This window comes from Thamnophis sirtalis, unplaced genomic scaffold (assembly GCF_051295495.1).
Source record: "Thamnophis sirtalis isolate CommonGarterSnake01/CBP01778 unplaced genomic scaffold, rThaSir2_p1.2 scaffold_5, whole genome shotgun sequence".
In the NCBI taxonomy this organism is placed as follows: domain Eukaryota; kingdom Metazoa; phylum Chordata; class Lepidosauria; order Squamata; family Natricidae; genus Thamnophis; species Thamnophis sirtalis.
The window spans coordinates 52,175,353-52,196,056 of NW_028261385.1; the positions used below are offsets into that span (position 1 = coordinate 52,175,353).

Here is a 20,704-nt window from a genome sequence, read left to right on the forward strand (position 1 = left end):
AGCACAGGAGTTCATGGCTTCCATGACAGTCATGGGCTTGACTCAAGTAATTCGAGGCCCAACTCACTCAGCGGGTCACACGCTTGACCTCGTATTCCTCTCGGAGCAGTGGAGTTACGATCTTGGTCTGAGGGGTAATGAGATCATACCCCTGTCGTGGTCAGACCACTACCTACTGAGGCTAGACTTCCGGAGGCCAAACCCCCACCGTAGGGAGGAGGAACCGACCAGCTGTTTCCGCCCCAAGCGACTGATGGATACTGTTAGGTTCCAGACGGAGCTTGGGGTTATTCCTGATACCCTCGCCCACAGTTCGGCGGAGACCCTCGTCGCTGCCTGGCACTCGGCAGCTTCGGAGTCTCTAGACCGGATTGCGCCGCTACGGCCCCTCCGGGTCAGCGGCCCCCGGAGGCCTCCTTGGTTCACTGAGGAGCTCCGGAGGTAAAGCGCCGGAGGAGACGCCTAGAGCACTTGTGGAGGTCCGATAGGTCCGAGTCGAAACGGGCACTTTTAACAGCATGCACCAAGGAGTATATTCGGACCTTAAGAACAGCAAAAAGAACATACATTGCCTCCTTGGTAGCGTCCGCCGAGTCCCGCCCAGCCGCCCTGTTTAGGATAACCCGCTCCCTCCTAAATAGGAGGGAGACGGGGGACTCCTTACAGGGTAAGGCTGAGGAGTATGTCCAGTTCTTGGCGGACAAAGTTGCCCGGTTTCGAGCGGACCTGGACTCCACCCCAGTAGATCCAGCCGAGACACAAGGAGAAGACTTGGCAAACCATCTCTGGGTTGAGTTTCAGGAAGTTGCCTCTGGGGATGTGGACAAGGTTATGCGAGCTGTGAGTGCCTCCACCTGCATACTGGACCCGTGTCCCTCCTGGCTGGTTGCCAACAGCAGTGAGGTGACACGAGGCTGGATCCAGGCGGTTGTTACCGCTTCTCTTCGGGAGGGGTACTTTCCCACCGCGCTCAAGAAAGCGGTGGTAAGACCCCTCCTGAAGAAGCCGTCTCTGGATCCAGCTGTTCTTAATAACTATTGTCCAGTCTCCAACCTCCCCTTTGTAGGGAAGGTTGTTGAGAAGGTGGTGGCTCTCCAGCTTCAGCGTACCTTGGAGGAAGCTAACTATCAAGATAGTTGACCCCTTGACCCCTTCCAGTCTGGCTTCAGACCCGGTTACAGCACAGAAACCGCTTTGGTCGCATTGACTGATGATCTCTGGAGAGCTAGGGATGGAGGCCATGCTTCCATCCTAGTTCTCCTGGACCTCTCAGCGGCTTTCGATACCATCGACCATGGTATCCTTCTGCGACGACTGCGGGAGATAGGGGTGGGTGGCACTGTCTTGCAGTGGTTCTCCTCCTATCTCTCGGACAGGTCGCAGTCGGTGTTGGTGGGGGGGCAGAGATCGTCCCTGAGGCCCCTAAATTATGGGGTGCCACAGGGGTCAGTCCTATCCCCCCTACTATTTAACATTTACATGAAACCGCTGGGCGAGATCATCCGAAGGCACGGGATAAAATACCACCAATATGCGGACGATACACAGTTGTATCTGTCCGCCCCGTGCCAACTCAATGAAGCGGTGGACGTGATGAACCGGGGTCTGGAAGCCGTTAAAGACTGGATGAGAGCAAACAAGCTGATACTCAACTCAGACAAGACCGAGTGGCTGTTGTGTTTCCCTCCCAAAAATTTGACCAACATACCATCACTCAGGCTGGGGGGGAAAAAACTTACACCCCTCAGAAAGGGCCCGCAACTTGGGAGTCCTCCTGGATCCACAGCTAACTTTTGACCACCATCTCTCAGCTGTGACCAGGGGGGCATTTGCCCAGGTTCGCCTGGTGCGCCAGTTGCGGCCCTACCTGAATCGGGAGGCCCTCACAACAGTCACTCGAGCCCTTGTGATCTCCAGGCTGGAATACTGTAATGTGCTCTACATGGGGCTGCCCTTGAAGAGCATCCGAAGACTTCAGCTAGTCCAGAATGCGGCCGCGCGAGTGATCGTGGGCGCACCACGGTTCGCCCACATAACACCGATCCTCCGTGAGCTGCACTGGCTACCTGTTGATCTCCGGGTGCACTTCAAGGTCCTACTCACCACCTATAAAGCGCTCCATGGTAGTGGATCTGGCTATTTGAGAGACCGCCTTCTGCCAATTACCTCCCTGCGTCTCATCAGATTGCATAGAGTTGGCCTCCTCCGTATTCCATCCGCCAGTTAGTGCCGACTGGCGACTACTCGGAGGAGAGCCTTCTCTGTTGCGGCTCCGACACTATGGAACAATCTCCCCGTGGAGATTCGTACCCTCACCACCGTCCAGGCCTTCCGCACAGCCCTCAAGAACTGGCTAGCCCGTCAGGCCTGGGGATAATCTTATTTTTGCCCCTCCCGAATGCTGAGTGAATGTTGAGTTTTACTGTCTAATTTACTTTGTGCACATTTCTTTTTTGTATTGTCCTACACTCCCCTTCCTTTTTTGATTGTAAGCCGCCCTGAGTCCCCTCAGGGAAAAGGGCGGCCTATAAATAAATCTAAACGAAACGAAACAAAACGAATAATGATCTGTATGCTTCCTTAATCCTTACCCAGAAGACCCTGATTCTTGCTTTTAAGCTTTCTTAGGAGCAATCAATGCTCCAATGAAAAATATTCTATATTTCTTTTAGAGAAATATCACTTGAAAAGCATCCCCCATACATGTTTGCATGTCTGTGGGGGTATGTATGCTTTTATGTGTAGACACACACCCATTTAGTTAATTCTTTTAAAACATTGTAAAGATTTATAGATCCATATTTTCCTGGTTCACTGTCAGATTATGGTAACCAGCAGGATTCATTTGTACCAAAAGCTATAAACTTGTTCAAATATCACTGCATGAGGGAAAAGACCACAGTGCTTTCACAAGGGCAAATAATAACATAAAAGAATAATAATAGTTTGAGAAAGAATGTTGGCATTTTTATTTAATTTTAAGACAATATTTAACTTTGGTTCTAAAATACTTCAATTTAACAGAAGTTACATAGTATTTGTGGTTAGTTTCAAGATATGTTTATAATTACCTAAAGTTCATTTTACTCTTACAATGTTGTGCATAACCAAATATTGGTCCCTGCTAACAATATTTAAACTAGTGATTAATTTGACATAGGTCTGGGGCTTTTCAAATGCAATTATAAACTCATCCACTCATTTCTCCCAGCAAAAAAGATGGATTGACTTATAAAACCATGAGTACATATGAAAAACAATAATGCCAAGCCCACAACTTAATTACTTAATCCTACAGATTTTCACTTTTTTGAAAATTGTTTTCCAAAACAATATTCTGTGCAAAACACTGAATGCTACAAACGTATTTTCCTATGTAAGAAATCCAAACATTTCACTAAAACTTTCTGATAATATCCAAATGCATTTTTTAGATCTGAAATCCATAGCCCTCACTGTATTTGGACTACATGAGCACAGGAAGAAAAATTATTTTTCCACCCTCCCATTTATCCCCCAAGGGGATTCTCCCTCCCCAAGAAGACCCCTCCCCTGCATCCACCCCAAGTTCCTTTCCATTTCTCCAGAAGACCAGCAGGCAGGGAAAACAATTCATGGGAGATGAAACCTTTCACTCATGTAAAAAATCACAGCCGGGCCATTTAATAGAAAAAACTTTCAATTAAAAACTGTTCATACTGACACAATACACAAACACAACCTAAATTCTTCTCAACAGCACCATCTTCTGCCCTCAGAATCAATTTTGTCTCCTACTGGCTTAAGATAGTGGTTGGTATGGCATGGACAGATTTCTTTGAAATAATCTAGGTAGCTTTGGAAAAAAGTCAGGGCAGTTAGAATTGCACTTTCCCCAGTGCATTGGTAACTTGCTTCCATTAATCCTTTCTCCCATTAGAATTTTGGTGCAGCCCAATCCTTTATTAAGGAAGGGGGGGGGGAAATCACAACTCTGCCCCCCAATTCCTTAGTATATTCTGTTCTCTTGTGGAATTCAATGAAGAAAGAACCAATGAGGTTCACAGATGCACAGGAAGGCTTTTTTGTTTTGTTTTATTTTGTTTTCTGTTCTGGGTTTCCTGTTCACTAGTGTCCAATGAGGTGTTTGACCAATTGTTCCAGGGGTCATGGAAAGTCGCTCTGCATATGCTTAAAGACACACCCTTTATTATTATTATTCCAAATGATGTTCCAAAAATCAATCCAGAGATTGAGTAGACAGGTTGTTTCTTGTATCCCTGATAAACTTCTATTTCTGTTAAACTAATCTTAAAGTGGCGAAATGCAAGGTGCATATATAGATATACATACATATATTCACACACACACACACACACACAAAAACACGGAAGGACCCCTCCCTCTCTTCCTTCGCCTTTAGATCAGCCTGCCCTGTCTACTGAATATTCACGCAAACTAAACAATTCCTTTCCCAGAGGCCCACTTCGTAATTGTTGCTTTCTCCGCCATCTCCTCCTTTAGTTCTTTCTCACAACTGTGCTCTTTCCCCAACCCTATTTACCTGAGCACCGAATCGCTCTTCTGTGCTCCTCGTTTCCATTCTTTGTCCAATGGAAGGATCTCTCCTAATCCCCTCCAACCACACCTCCTTCAACGCTGCTCGCTTCTCCCCCCACCCCTTCCTAAGTTACCCTTCCCACACCACTTGGAGGGATCCGAGCCGCCCAGATAACTCTTCTACTCCAGACCCGGAGCTGCGAAGTCCTTCGCTGTGGGACTTCGGGGAGGGGGAGAGGGAGGGGGGAGAGAAAACGGCGGCGGCGGCGATATGGAGATGCTAACGAAACGCGAGCCCCGCCTCACATCCAGACTCTACTTCCCAAGGCAGGAAGTAAGCCAACATGTGGCCCAATAACCCAATTAACTCTCCCTTCAGCGGAGTTCGCGGAGCGTCTGCGTGTGACAACAGGAGCCCAGCCAGGCGACCCCACTTTTGCCCCAGCAACAGCAGCCGGGGGAAGGAAGGGGTGGTGGCAAGGAGAGCCTTCCACCGCGCGAGAGCTGACAGGCGCTGAGCTACCAGCCGTTCCCTTCCCTGACACTTCCACTTAAGACCCCACTTCCACTCTCTTTGCCTCAGATTAGCCCCTTAGGTCTCCCGAGGGGAGAAGAGTGACAGCCCCTCGCACGCACACCCACACCCAGGTCCTCTTAAAGGGTAGAGGAGCTCCGAGCTTGCGCCAACCCCAAGCTCCTGCCTTGCAAACAAAGCCAGAGGCGGGCGGCGGCAACGCCAGTCGACACCAGCACCCCAGAGACCAGGGTGGGCACTAACACAGCGTCCAAGAAGGCGGAGAGGCGTTGGCTCATGGAAGAGCCTCAAGTTCCCCGCCTTCAGCAAAAGCAAGCTAACCTGCCCCGCAGCCGCCTTCCCCTGCCCACATTGTCTCGGAAACAAAGACTCCACGCCCAGTTAAGCCCCCCAAGGAAACCTCGTGTCAAGGGATGGGCAGCGCCTGGGCAGAAAGGCGACGGCGGCGCTTCCCGCCGGGAGCGCATTGTGCGCGCTTGCCGCTGCTTCGGCGGAGCAGCCGCCCCCCTCCGCGGCGGCCGGGCAGCCAGCGGGGCAAAGTGGCCCCAAGCTGCAAAATAAAATAGAAGGGACTCTGGCGGGGCGGAGGGAAGAAGGGAGAACGTTTCCCCGAGCAATACCGCAGCACAGGCGGTTGGGGCAATGAAAAGCGTGGCAACCGTTCTCTTCCTCCATCCCACCGGCAACATAATCTTTAAAAAGAGGCGCCCAGCACGAGGGCCGGTGGGACAAGTGGCCTCCACGTACAGCTTTCGCAAGGCTCGCCTTCCTGGATAAGAAGCCGCCGCCGCCGCCGCCGCCGCCGCCGCCACTTGCTCCTCATTCTACTGCAGCCTTGCAGGACTTCGCAAAGCTCTTCGCCGCGCAACCTTCCCCGACTCCCGAACAATGCCCCGCGTGGATCCCTTAGGCGCAGACAAACGGCGCGGAAGAAGAGTTCACGTACCTCGTCGGTGCATGTATTTGGAGCCTTAAAGAAGACTAGCTGATGGAGCGTCCCATTTAGTAATCCAGTTAAGGGGATCGCTCAGCGAAACACGATCCACTCTCGCCTTTGCAATCCTTTGTCATTATTACGCGGGGGGGCTTCTTGGGGAAACGGAGAAGGGGGGAAGAGAAGCTTAGGACCCGAACTAGTTTGGGTAAGGCGAACGCGCTGTGTTCATCTCTACTGGAGGAGGGGGGAGGGGAAAAGGGTAGGTGTGGGGATAAGATACGGGCTCTTCGATTACTCCTCGTCCAAAGGCCACTCTGATTTCCACTCCAGTAAGTCCCCTTCCGACGGATCTGGGAAGTCCTCTCGTTGTCTTATTCTGCCCTTCCCCAAAAGTGATCCCGGCTGGCGAGATCGCTTTGTGGAAACTCTTCCAAGGGAAGTAGCCTCGCTCGTGCGCCGGCAGGAAAGTGCGCTTTTCCCAAGCTCTCTTGGTCATTGAAATGTGTTTGGGGATGACTTCGGAGCAGCGCCTCTTTCTCTCTCTCTTTCGATCTCCTCTGCCCTGCCTCTTCTCCCCGCCAGACTCCGTCCCAACACTTTCTGTCACTGGAAAGCAGCTTGGCTGGAGGTGGAGTCAAATCCCGGGCTGGATTCCGTGGAAACGGACCGGGCCAATAATTATTTCTACCTACACCCACTTCTGCGCATGAATGAGTGTATGCCGATTGGGCGACAGAGTGGGTTAGTTGTGGTGCGTGGGTGGGAGGTATGTGTGAGCTGTGGGCACTGTCAGATCTCTTTCAGAATTAGTTCACCCTCCCCGCCGACGTCGCACATACGAAACAGAAACGAAAGGGTGATAAATTGCTACCTATCTATCCCACGCTCTTGGAATAAATTTGTTTAATTGAAAATTTAAAGCTCTGGGTTTTTAGAAAACAGTATTATTTTAAATCAAATTAAACAACTGTAAAGAAGAGTTTGAATGAAGAAAAAGAGAAAAGATGTTTCCAAACAACCGCACTATACCGTACCGAAGATTGAAGAAATCATCCGAAAGAACAAAGCGCAAGAGGCACGTGTAGAATTAAAGCATTAACAATCGCATCGTAGTTATTTAAGTTTAATAGAGGACTAACGCCTCTGCAATTTCATATACTTTAAGCATCCCACGCATGCACATGAACTGGTTTTTCCTTGCCTGCCATAGATCACTTACCAGTATGGGAGTGCAAGACTTCACGATTTAAGGATCTCCTTTGGAATTATAATACTTTGGCTGACCATTTCGCATTCAACCCGACCAAGAGCTTTTGAGCTCAGAAGCATCCCTGGGACATCGGTGGGTGCGTGTGCGCACAACCATTGTCTTTTAAAAAAAATCTATTGACAAGGAAGAAGCACTAATAATCTTAGAAAACTGGCCCATAGCCGTTACAAATTAACTTTCTTCTCTTATCTGACCGTGTCGTAGTGATTCAACTTCTTTCTTGCCTGTATCAAAACTTTTAGCGGCTCAATGCGATAGCGTGTCAACAAAGGAGTAAAAACAAACAAAAAACAGAAGTTAACTCAATTGGGTCTGCGAAGAAGTTCGCCGAGGGAAAGGCCGTCGGAAAAAGATCTACCCGGTCCTGATGAAATAAATCGGGGCGGGGGGGGGGTGGTGGTAGATAGAACTGCCGGACCTTGTCCCTGCTCAGCGAAAGATCAGCGGACGACAAAACTCCAACTGAAAGTCGCTGAAAAACTCGAGATGCAGTAAGGAAGGCTTTCTGTCGCAACCTTTTCCCGTCCGGCCACGCGCAATTCCAAACTATCAAGAGATCATCAGCGCGCAGCGCACAACTCGTGTATTTTCATCCTACGTAACCACGACAGTCCTACCGCCAAGGGAGAGAAATAGTAATTTTGCCTCTTGCAATTCGCCGCTTTTGCCAGAAGGGGACGCTACGCCAGTGATGCTTTAATAATCAATTCGACAGAAGTTTGGCGCTTTACAATGAATGGTCCAACTCTTGACCGAAGCCTTAGTGCGAATGCGAAAACGTGCTGCTCTGCTCCCAGGACGTCTTTCCTCCCTCCCCCCCCCGCCCTTAAGGAACAGGATGGGCTCATCACGTAAAGAGGAGCCGATGCGCCGGACCGAGACCGTCCTTTGGCTTAAGTTCTCGGTCTCAGCCGATACTCCTGGCTATGCTGACCGGCGCAGGGTAAGCATTGCCCTCGCAGGCAAATGACAGCGTTGGTCGACGTTCCAGCTCTACCGGCTATACGCAGACAGTTGCGTGCGTGGAGAATGCTAATCAAATGCGTCCCCGAATGGCCATCGAGTGGCAATCTTTTCATGGGGATCTCTGCCATATCTGTCTGGACCTTCCCACGCCTTTCTTCCCACTCCACCCCACATCCCTCCCCACCGTATACACCAACTCTCAGTCTAAAAGCTACTGGCTGGGTTAATCCGTCTTTGCCTCGGAGCCAATCAGCCCAGCGAGCAGCAGCAGCAGCAGCAGCAGCAGCAGCAGCAGCAGCAGCAGCAGCAATAAATTAATCCCTTCAGCATCCCAGCCCCTCCCGCCAAGGAAACCGATTGCCTGCCGCTTATCTGAAGCGGCTCCTTCGGAAAGTCCTATAGTCGGCGCCCCTAGCGGCCAAGGAGGCTCAACGCAAGGTGAAAGATGCCACCTTGCCCCGCTTCCCATTCTTGTTTTTCCCGTTTCCTTCTAACGTGCCCCTCACTCCGCGGCTGATTTACATGTTAATTGTGTCTGAGAAAACTTATTTAATTGCCAGAATTAAGCAGAGCAAACGGATCGCTTCACGAGCGGAGCCAAATTAATTCTGAGTTTAGCTCCTTCCCTTAGAGAAAAAAACAATTAAGCTGTCTTGTTTGCTTTCTATGGCTACATTTGCATGTCGGACGCATTGACTTTTTCAAAGTTAGACGGGTCTCTTCTTCTCTGCCCCTTCTTGTTCTAATTTGAACCTCACTGACTCGGTGGCTCAGTGGCTAAGACACTGAGCCTGTCGATCAGAAAGGTCAGTGTTGAACATGGGGTTGGGCTAGATGGCCTCCAAGGTCCTTTCCAACACTGTTTACTGTTTCTGTCATTGTTCGCAGAGGCATCCTGTTGAACTGAAGAACCTGTCAGGTTTAAACATAGAGATCCATCAGTAGATTCCAGCAACCTCTTTTGACATTCAAGTTTTAAATAAAAAAAAATAAAATAGAAAATCATTCAGGTCCAGCATGGCATGCAGTCATGACAATCAGATGTTAAAATATATGGTTAGTCTTTACAAGTGGTAGGAAAACTGGAGAAACAGTTTGGTGAGAGACTGTGGTTTCTGGCCCCTTTGAGGCTTGAATGACTGGATGACTTTGGACCAGTCATTCTCTCTCAGCCCAATCCACTTCACAGAGTTATTGTGAGGAAAATAGGAGGAAAGAGTATTAAGTATGTTTGCTGCCTTGAATTATTTATGAACACAATAAATATAGGATAAAAAAAATTGAGAAGAGTTTCAAGACCTATGAATAAGACAAAGCAGTGCTCTGTTATTTTCTTTATTTCTTCCAAGAGTGCATAATGATATCTATGTTCACTCAACACTATACATTCAACCTTTCTGTCTGGTTGTTATGTGTGCAAGTGCCGCTAGCAGGAAACCCTGAGGATGCTAAAATGGTATCTTCACAAATGACCAGGAGCTGGAAAGTTATTTAGATGGCTCCTCTATTGAGCCTGGATGCACTCATTCTCTATCTGTGACTTATATTTTTTTTTTACTTTTCTCTTTATTTCAATATTGCTTTTTGTATTTTTAATATTTGTTTTGCTTTAAAAATGTGCATTGTTTTTACTGATTGTTATATATTACCCAGAGTAACTTCTTACGAGATGGGTGGCTATGTAAATTTGATTAATAAATAAAATCTGCACAATGATGTCATCATGCCAATAGCAATTAGCCTTATATACAGCTTCACAGTGCTTCACAGCCCTCTCTAAGTGATTTACAGAGTCACCATATTGCTCACAACAGTTTGGGTCCTCATTTTATCCACTCGGCAGGATGGAAGGCTGAATCAACCTTGAGCCAGTGAGATTTGAACTGCTGAACTGCAGGCAGCAGAAGTAGCCTGCAGTACTGTACTCTAACCACTGCACCACCGCAGTCCAATGATATCATTACACACTTCCACATCTGATGCGGGTAAATAAGTCATTTATAATAGGGGATGATGTCATTAGGGATGTGTGATCATTACCCATCTCACCTCACCTCCCATGGATGATCATGGCCACCACTCTATTATGTCTGGCCCTGGCCTGCTTTGTCATTTCTAAGGTTAATCTTTGGATGACCCCCACCACACTGAGCAAGAGCACTAACTGAAATTTGACACTGACAAATAATCAGGCTTCAAATAGAGAAGCAGAACCAACAGCCACTTTTGAAATTAAAGTTCTAAATTAAAAAAAAAAGAAAATCATTCATGTGTAGCAGCATGCAATTATGGCCATCAAACTCTAATCATGTGTTACAGTTAAATATGCTTAACCTTAGAACCATTTTGGGGGAGAAATTATGCATTCATATTAACCAGATGCGGTGGTTCAACATGGTGTCAAAAACCAAAAACATTTCACCTTTCACAATTTTATCTTCAATGTAGTCCTGCAAAACAGATTAGTCAAAGGGAGACAACTATCTGGAAGGAGATATGGTGTCAGGACTGCATGCAAATTTGAAAACTGTATTTATTGCTTTATATACATAATTTTTCTCTCACAATTGTTCTAGGTGATGTATCATATTCTTATTAATAAAGGAATAGAATAATATATAGCATGACATATATTGTGACATCAACTAGTAAAATAATTCTGGGGGTTGTGAATCCAGGATGACCAATATCAAAATCAGTGGTAATGTAAGTAAGTCAGTAAATAATTCTGTTAAATTTAAAAAGAGTAAACCAGTAAGAACTCATGTAGCTTAATTCATCTGAAGCTGTGTGAGAAAATTACTTGTAAGTCCTTTCTACACATAAGAACAGAATAGAATTCTCCCCTTCTACACTTTTTATGTAAAACAGAAATGATTTATGTTTTTGGTGATTTGATGAGTTAGATTAGAGAAATAAGAGAGCTGTGTTGTAACCATAGGAAGAGTAAGAGGTAAATTTATAACTACATAACTGCTGCACAGATGATAAGCTACTTCTCTGTATCTTTTTTCATTCTTTTCAATTTTTGTTTTTGCACTCTTAGCTTTTTCTTTGATTTCTTTTTGTCTTTTTCTTTTCTTTTTCTTATACTGTGTTCATTTGTATTAGTTTTTATCTTCCTTTAAAATAATGTTTAATAAAAATTATTTAAAAACAAAAACAATAAAGTAAGGAGCAAAACTGGTTCTGAATCGGAAGCACCCTTTTGGTTCCAATGATGCTGTAGGGCTTTTGGCAGGCTTGACATGTTGAGTCAATTAACTTTAATCAGTTCAGCTACTGCTCCATAAAAAAAAATATCAGAGGACAGATTTGCTGCATTTCCTCTAAAGCTGGGATTCAGGGAGGTAGTTTCCCTTTGGCAGAAGTCCACAATCCTTCTTGGCTCCTGAGGTTTCTTCTCAGATTCTGACACAATAGCACTGTGGCAACTTTCTACCTTCCCTCTGCTGCTTTCTAGCAACCCAGAGGGATGGTCCCTACCCAGGATCACTTTTTAATTTTTCTCCCCAGTGGAAAAAAAACAAGTGGAGGGAAGATCTAAGCATAGTACACAAAATTGTCTGCTACAACATCTTGCTTGTCAACAACTTCTCCACAATTTCAACCACAATCATACATGGGCAAACAAATGATACAAACTAAATCAATAACAGTAACAGAGTTGGAAGGGACCTTGGAGGTCATCTAGTACAGGAGAACTCAAGATAAACTGCTTCACACTCAATTTCATAAAATATGACTTCAGCAACAGAGGGTAAACGCCTGGAATGCTCTACCTGACTCTGTTGTTACAGTGTGAAACCCTCACAGCTCCAATGTCAAACTGTCTACCGTGGACCTCACCCCATTCTTAAGAGGTCCATAAAGGGGGCTTGCATAAGTGCACCAGCGTGCCTACCATCCTTGTCTTACTGTCTCCATTTATCTGTATTTATTTATTTTGTTTATGTTTATGTTCATACCTAGATTTGTACATGTTTGACAAACAAACAAGCAGACAAACAAATAAATAAAGAACAAGGAAAGGGTCAGGATGCCAACTTTTGAGCCCCCCACATCCAGGCAAAATCAAGAAAGCAACAACTACACCAAAATTAGAAAAGTGCCTTTACATTGGTACAGTCTGGATACAGGAATTTCCAACCTTCATTTATAATGAGTTAATTAAGACAGAGTCTAGCTAACCACAATTTTTGCATATCATCTATTGGCCACTTGGAGAGAATACTAGCTAATTTGAGAGCGTATGAAGAATCTTGCTGCAGCAAAAATGCCCCTGGTGCCATTTTCCTGCTTCTCCAGTCACAGTTTGTGTGCTGTCATTGTCTTTAAAGAGAAGGAAGGGAATAGAAATGCCATTTTGAGTTTCAGAATCTCCAATGCACTTTAGCTGGAGAATTAAAGAAATCAGTTTTGGCATGAAATGCAAGTTGAGCACAAGATATAGCCAGTTTGCCAGACCCTGATTTCTGTAAGTGGGTAGAAGGCGATGTCAATCACTCTGCCTATATTCTAAAAATAAATCATGTCTACTAATAACAGACTAATTAGGCTCATTCTCTATGTATACTCTAGATTCCTCATGTAGCCAAAAGAGCACTATCCAGGCACACAAGGTAGAAATAAGCTATTGGAGAAGTTCAGAGTTTTGGAGGACAGTCTTTAAAGGGGGAAAAATAACCTGAATGGGGAAGAGGAAGAGAAAGGAAAAGAGAACATGTTGATTAGTTGTTAACCAGAGAAACTATAGGAGTAAATTTTCTTTTTCCTGAAAAACAGCATGCTGAATTGAGATTTTTCATTTCCATTGTAGTTTTGAACATCACTAAACAAGTAAGTTGAGGACCACCTGTATAGAATTAAGTGACTTGCAGAAATTGGTAATAAAGACAATAAGGATAAGGTAGAGGAAGAACAATAGATATCTGTATGGTTTTCCAACAGCTCAAGATGTATGTAGAATAATTTAACAAGGTCACAGGGAAAAGGCTTTCTCGTGTGTAGACTTAGAGACTCTAATGCACAAGAGTCACGTTGCTATCACATAACGTTTTTCCCTTTTCCCGAGCTGGGGTGGGCGTGTCCTGTGCATGATGCATCTGGTCCGCGGGCCGCCAGCATGACACCCTGGCTCTATTGCTACACACACTTACCTGATGGTAAGACTTGTTGAACAAAATAGAACTTATGTCTGAGTAAGCAGGCAAAGGTTGTATTAACCAGTAGGAATTTGAGAGCAAAGCTGTGATGGAAGCTGTTTTGCCAGGGGATGCCTGAACCAAAGTCTTCCTGACAGGAATGAAGCAATTCAATCCCCAGGGGGAAAAAACACCTCAATTCAGAACAACATATGGAAACTTCTTAATTTTTTAATGTGGATAGAAAACGTAACTTCTGAAATCCTGGGGAGCAGCTCAGCTATAATCTGGATTCATGCGGGACAAAAAGAAGTCCATCTCCCTTCGATTTTGCTTGCACTAATATGCCAGTGTTTCCAAACAGTGCCCTCAGTGTATCACTGTTTCATGAATAGCTCCTCATCTCTGTGTTATCCTTTGTATTCAACAATCATTCTACTGTACTTTGTGAAATCCTTTCATTTATTCCCTTTGGCTCTATTCACTTTTGATATGAAATTATCATTAGACAAATTCAAAATTATACTGGAAAAGAATAAGGCAATATAAATTCAAGAACCACAAAGAAAGGGCGGAAGCCTTTAGATTTCCTTCATGTTATTAAATTCCTCCAATGTATAATATGGGCAAAGAATCATCCCACATCTCAAGCAGCATTCAATTCTCAGCTGACTTGGTTTTACAATGACATGCTCAACTCATTTCATCTTGGAAGGTACCTATTTTCCAGTGGATTCACTCACAAGGCAATTGCCTTAAGATGATTTATATTCTCAAATCCAGAGAAGTGTACAGATTGAAAACATTTAGGCAATTTACAATGTGGCTACAAGAAGCACGGCATTAAAATTAAAATAATTACACGGTGCTGTATGTCTGCTTTTTGCTTTTAGATAATGAAAGGACTGTTAGAATGTGGAGTTGCTTTGATTTCCCAATCTAAGACATGCATACATTTATTTGCTTCCAACTATGTTAGATTGTGAGGAAAAGCTTTCTTCCTGGATCAAACAAATGTTTTCTTCTCGAGATACTTTAAACTCAATATGTATGCAAAGTAACTTTTCAAACCAAAAGACGGGAACTGAAAATTCCTATATTGTTTACATTGCTCTTGATTGAAAACTCAAAACAGAATTTAGTCAAAGGCACAATTGCTGTATTTTGTTAGCAAGATTATATTCAAAAGGGGAAAAAACCTCATGCAATGGCATAGCAAATAGTTTTTTAATTTTGTATTTTCAATAGCTTAGAACAGGGCTGTCAAACTCAGAGCTGGCAGGCTGGATGTGTCACATGATGGCCATGCCCATGCCCGGTTTAGCAAAGTGGGAAGGAAAGTCCTGACACATCACTGTGACGATGCAAGTTTGCACCCCTGGCTTAGAGGAATGAATATTGCATGTATCTTTTCCATGAGTTTTGAAAACAACTTCTTCATTGGAAATGACATCTATTTCAGTAATAGCGTGTCATCTACCACAAGGATAGTCACCATCACATTGAGAGTTTCCTTTTGATCTTGGCAGCTCTTTTTGAAGTTGCAAAGATGTAGAATAGGTAGTTTAAAGAGTTATAAGAAAGATAGTTAATTTACTAAGAGATTAGCTTTGATTGTATATGTGCATACATAAATTTAATGTAATGTGTCCAAAATATATGTCTACTGCTATTGCTATATGAATGTCCCAGAGCATAGTGAATACTTGAGTGAATCAACAGAAAACTGACAATAGTCCTTATCAGTTATGGCTAGACAGTATCAAACTATGCAGCACAAACTTTCAATGGGAATACTTTATGAAATTTCAGATTTTCTACCAAACTATATAAATTAAGCTGTTATTGAAAGTTACTTTCAATTGTACCCAAATTGGATACAACTACAATGCAAAAATGCTGGATTGGAGCCATGAATCACTGTTGTAAAAGAAGCCACTGTTCAATTAGACGGGCCAGTTATCTGATTCTCTTAAAGGCAGCTTCATTGTTCAGACAAACAATCTCGTGAACATACTTGTTATAAATTAATTGGGTCTCAGAGTTCAGGAAGTGTTTCTAAAGAAAGGGTATCACTTAGTAGTAGAACATGCAGTTTGAACATGAATAATTTCCAGACTCAAATTTAGACATTCCCAGAAACAATTGGAAAAACTCTTATCCAAATACCTTTGAATAGCTTTTGCCTGTAAAAGTAAATGGTGAAATGAATTGTTTTGGAAGAAGGCAATTGACAGAACTAAAATTGGTAACTTGCCTGCAGAGCAGAAATGACTAATTATAGTGCAGAGAAGTCCAAGTCACATTTCCTTCTCTTTGGAAGAGTTAATGATTCTTTATCTTAGGTAATCTTCCTTGTAATGAAATGCAGAATCTTTTTAGTCTAATTTCATGTTTATGAGCCTATTCCAAAAGTGGAGAGTTCAAAAACAAAATGAGAATAACCAAAAATGTGAGACTTATTTTGATTAAGAAGACAGGGGTATTATCACAAGGCACTTCAAGTACACTTATCAGCCAATGAAATTATTCAAACAAATTTTAAAATTTACACAGCTGTAAAGCAACTGTAATTCCAAATTGGAAGCATCTATCCTTGCTTAATAAAACACAGCTGCAACACAAATGATCAAAGTAAAAGAAAAAGCATCCAAAAGCATCCATTAACATAGTAAAGATCAATAAAAACTGAAGTTCTTGCAGCTACTTTCTGAACAGATTGTAGCCAGTAGTGAAACAGAGATGCAACATCAAAATGTATAAACTGGTGTTTTCAAATTTGGCAACTTTAAGATGTGTGGACTTCAATTCTAATGCTGGCTGAGAAATCTTGTAAGTTGAATTCCACACATCTTAAAGTGTGGAATTAAAGTTGCCAAGTTGAAAAATACTGCATTAAACAAAGATTCAGTGACTTCACAGCTAAATTCCAAAGAAGACCAAGAAGTTGTCATCAGTTTTAATAAAGAAGGAAGACCACCAAAGCTGAAGGAGGATTAAGATATGATAAAACATATTGTTTCACATTCCAGACTTTTTAGACATGGTTTAGTTGAGAACTGTGGATATTATTTGGCAAAAAGAAGTAAAAAATGTTGCATTTACTCTATGGATGACTTAAAATCCTTTGGAAAATTAAAGGAGAATTAGATTCTTTATTAAAAGTCACAAAAGAATCCAGCAATCACTAGAATATCATTTGGCATCAATAAGTATGCAACCATAGCCATAAAGATAGGGAACATTGTTGAGGATGATGAAATACAGCTTAACCATAAAGACAGTAGCTCCAGAGGAAATTTGGGGATTTTGGAAGTTTCTGATTTATTACAGAAGCAAGTCAAAGAAAATACGTCTTCCAAATATATCAAATGAGTTCAGAAAAATTTGAAATCAAACCCAAATTGTGGAAATATCACTAAAACAATAACTATATGGGCATATCCTGTTATTTGATATACAGTAGGATTAGTTGATTAGATCCAGATAGAACTTAGTAAATTGGACTGAATGGCAAGAAAACTAATGACAATGCACCATTGTTTGAACTCCCAAAGTGATATTGAAAACCTATATTTGCCAAAAGTCTAAGAGAGTAGAGGACTCCTACATGTGAAATAAATTGTGGAGGAAGAAAAGCATGACCTGAATGACTGCGTGAAGAAAAGCTAAGAGCCCTTGCTGAAGAAATCAATTAAGGAAAGGTCTTGAAAACAAATACGGTGAAAGCTGAATACAGAAAAGAAACAAAAGAAACCAATTTGTTAACTGGGAAAACATCCTAATGGGTGATCACACGGGGTTCAGAAATATTATAGAAAGAAATAGAAGACTATATTTTAGTGGATCAAGAAAAAGTTTTGCCAACTAATCTCATGAAGGTGAAAACTCAAAATGTAACAAAACAACAGCACGTCAACTTTGTAGTAAAAAAATATAAAACAATTGACCAGTCGATTAGAGGCTGCAGCAAAATTTCATAAACTGACTATAAGCAGGATTATGACCTGCTTATTTGCCAACATTATTCATTGGAAAAAACTGGACAAAATCATAAAATACAAAGACTTGCAAGTAGAACTAGAATAATTGTGGCAAAAGAAAGCAAAGATAGTACCAATAGTGGTACAATTCCAAAACAACTGGTGCACCACTTGGACACCATTGGCATTGACAAAATAATTTCAGTCAATTGGAAAAAGAAACTTATGATATATTTAATATCTGCAAACAACATCTGCCTATCACAGGTTCTTAGGAAGAACTCACTAAGTGGATAAAATAGCCAAATCCAGTATAAACTTCTGGCTAACCGTGTAACTAACTATAATATGCATCAAATGTAATAATAAAGTTCACCAAGTAATTTTTCCTCCCAGAAAGTCATTTTTGAATGTCCAGGAAATAATTACTATCTTGCAAAGATAAATATCCTTTTGGAAGAATTTTCAGAAATTAGCCAGCAGCTTACTATTCAATCAGCGGATAATGAAGTCTGATAATTACCATTTCTAGCAGAAATAACTGGGCAAACATTTAACATTAAATTCAGTTCTAAAATCCTTGCTTGACAATAAAGTCAATGCAAACTCTTTTTGAATACAAATGTGACTACCCATAGCTCAAGAAAGATATGTTTTTGGGTAATCTCTTTCAATGTGTATATAGGTTTTGAAATTTTATGTGTTCAATACTCCTAGATATGATTTTTTTTCCTGGAGAGTTTGTTGGTGATAATTCAACTCTGGGCCAACCAAGTGATACTGTCCCATGGTCTGGAGGCTCTTTATGTCTGGAGAGGGAAGAACAGATGCAGTTTAAATGCTGACAAGACTGAGGAGTTATGGATAGTTAGGTACCCTGAGATAAGGAACTTTCCATCTTGGATGTGATTGTACTTTTCCATTCATAATTGGTGCATGGTATAGAAATAATCTTAGACTCACAACTTCTGTTCAAGGAGCATGTGGAAGGTGTGACTAAGATGGCCTTGTATACAAGAGGGCCTTTGCATGTATATGTAGTGCTAGTTGTGCCATTTCCGGAACACTCAAAACAGAGGTGGATTCCTACAGGTTTGGACTGGTTCAGCCAAATAGGTAGTAACTTATGGCCTGTCATGCCCACAAACCAGTTCTCTTGGCAGTGTCATAGGCGCTGCCATCTTTTAGTATTTTTTAGTACTGCACTTGCGTGCAGGGCGTGTCCCTGAGCAAACCGGCAGTAGCAGCAACCAGAACCCTACCCTGACTCAGAAGATACATCTCTTCCAGAATGCAAAGATGAAGGCAGTGATAGGTAGCCTTCATTATACTCATGTCACACCAGTGCTTCTTGACCTGTGCTGGTTACATGGAAGTAGACTTCCAAGTGCAATTCAAATTGCTCATTATCACCTGATAAAGCACTTTTTCAGCATAAGATCAAGGTAAAGACACCTGCTGAGATTGGGCAGAATGGATGCATTTTAATTAAGCAATATCATCTAGCAGAACCCAGGAAATGTGTTATATCCTTTGTATCACCTGTTCTCTGGAATTATATATTTCCTACAGAGCAGAGGTGGGTTGCTCCCGGTTCAGCCAAACTGGTAATGGTGATTTGTCCTGGGTCGCAGAACCGGCAGCGACCCAGGCTGGCCATGCCCTGAACCAGTTCCCGGTCTGTTCTGCCATTGCTGGCATGTTTCTGTGCATGTGCAGAACATATACAGTCAATTGCACATGTGTGAGCAATGTACAGTGTGCGCGCAAGCAGAGAACCGGTACCAACCGGTACAGGAACCCATTCCTGCTCCAGAGATCTGGATTACTTCCACCCTGATGACATTCAAGAAGCCATTGAAGAACTGGCTATTCTTTCAGACCTTGGGTTAACCCTCATTAGATTGGTTTTTGGTTGATGCTTGTCTTTAAGTCATTTATGACAGTTGTATGGTTTTTTTGAGCTGTTCTTCCCTTTTCAATTGTAAAACCACCCACTTTCATCAGGAGTCAGGTGACCTCCATATTATAAAATCAATCAACCAACCAACCAAGATACAAGCAGCCAAAAATAAGCAACAATGCAAGTTTCATAGATTTGTCCAATATTAATGATAACAATAACATAATCCACATTCCTTCCCACTAAAATACAGACCTATTATATTTACAAATCTAAGCACTGTGTCTTTGAACTTTGAACAACACTTCTAGTCAATCCATTTATAGCTAGATGATACAATGCTTGATTACATTTTTTTCCAAGAATGCCCCAAGTTCTTTGTTTACTAACTGTGATCCTTTATACTCACTAAACTCTACTCTGCTAAACTCTACTCACTATGGAACACCTGCTCTCACAAAGACTTTTAAAATACATCTGTGGTTTGCATGGCAATTCTTGAAGTCATGGAAACACTCCTAGCTACTCTGAATTTGCATCAACTCCAACTACAAATTCTGGGGCCCTCAGTGGCCCTGCAAAGTACCGATATGTATGAATATTTTGTCATGGCAAGACAGGGTATAGGTGGAGGGCTACTATTCTTGTCATATTTAGGACAAGTTGGCAACCTGAGCAATTCATTGCTGTTTGATTTGCTGATCTATTCCTGATTACCAATTTCTTCCTGATGAAAGTACTCTAAGCAGAGTTTTCATTATTACAAATTCAAGACATACATCATGCAGCTCCTACAACACTTGATCTCTTAGCTAAAGAGAATATATCTTATATATCGAGTATAGTACTCTAGATCAATATTCAATTGTAACTCAGGGTTATAACATGTCATTGATGATGTTATCTAGTTGGGTAAGGAAATGTCTGCAACCAAACAACCAAGTTTAGAGAGTGTTTCTATTTCAGTTCTCACCTTGGACGTTATCCCGAGTTGTCACATACAACTGTAGTTAAGTATAAGTTCACCACTATTACTATTCTTCTGTTATTAAAGACTGCTTTCAAAAAATGTGTAATTTCTTCATTTTGAACTGACTTTCAATCTTTTCTACTCATCTAATTCTACTAATGAGTTTCCTTTGTATATACAGTATATTTCATAATATTTTACAAAAATGGACATGTTTTTACATGGATAGAGTGTTATCAGGTGATTAAGTGAATATGTGATCTATTTAGGTGATTCGTTTCATTTAATATTCTAACAAGTATTTTTTTGTTTGTTATTATTTTATTTGTATTCATTTTGGTATTACAATTTTAATGTTAGATATTGCTGTTTTTCTTACTTTTAATATGTTTTATTTTGCATTCTTTTTTAAACATTACAATAACTTTTAACAGTATGTAAATTTATAATGTCACTG

General features: G+C 42.3%; 1 protein-coding gene across 7 annotated transcripts in view; it reads right to left on the bottom strand.

Annotated features, from left to right (window-relative positions):
- Positions 1-7,668, bottom strand: part of SEMA6A (semaphorin 6A) — a 178,506-nt gene extending 170,838 nt beyond the window's left edge. For 3 of the 7 annotated variants that reach the window (XM_087715833.1, XM_087715831.1, XM_087715826.1), the window contains exon 1: positions 6,021-6,601. The gene's annotated coding sequence lies outside the window, so the exon portion shown is untranslated. Of the gene's footprint in view, positions 1-4,543; positions 5,184-6,020; positions 6,602-7,230 lie in introns of those variants that run through there. The other 4 variants (XM_087715832.1, XM_087715830.1, XM_087715829.1 and 1 more) reach the window with 3 other exon arrangements.
- Between the last annotated feature and the right edge of the window lie 13,036 nt (positions 7,669-20,704).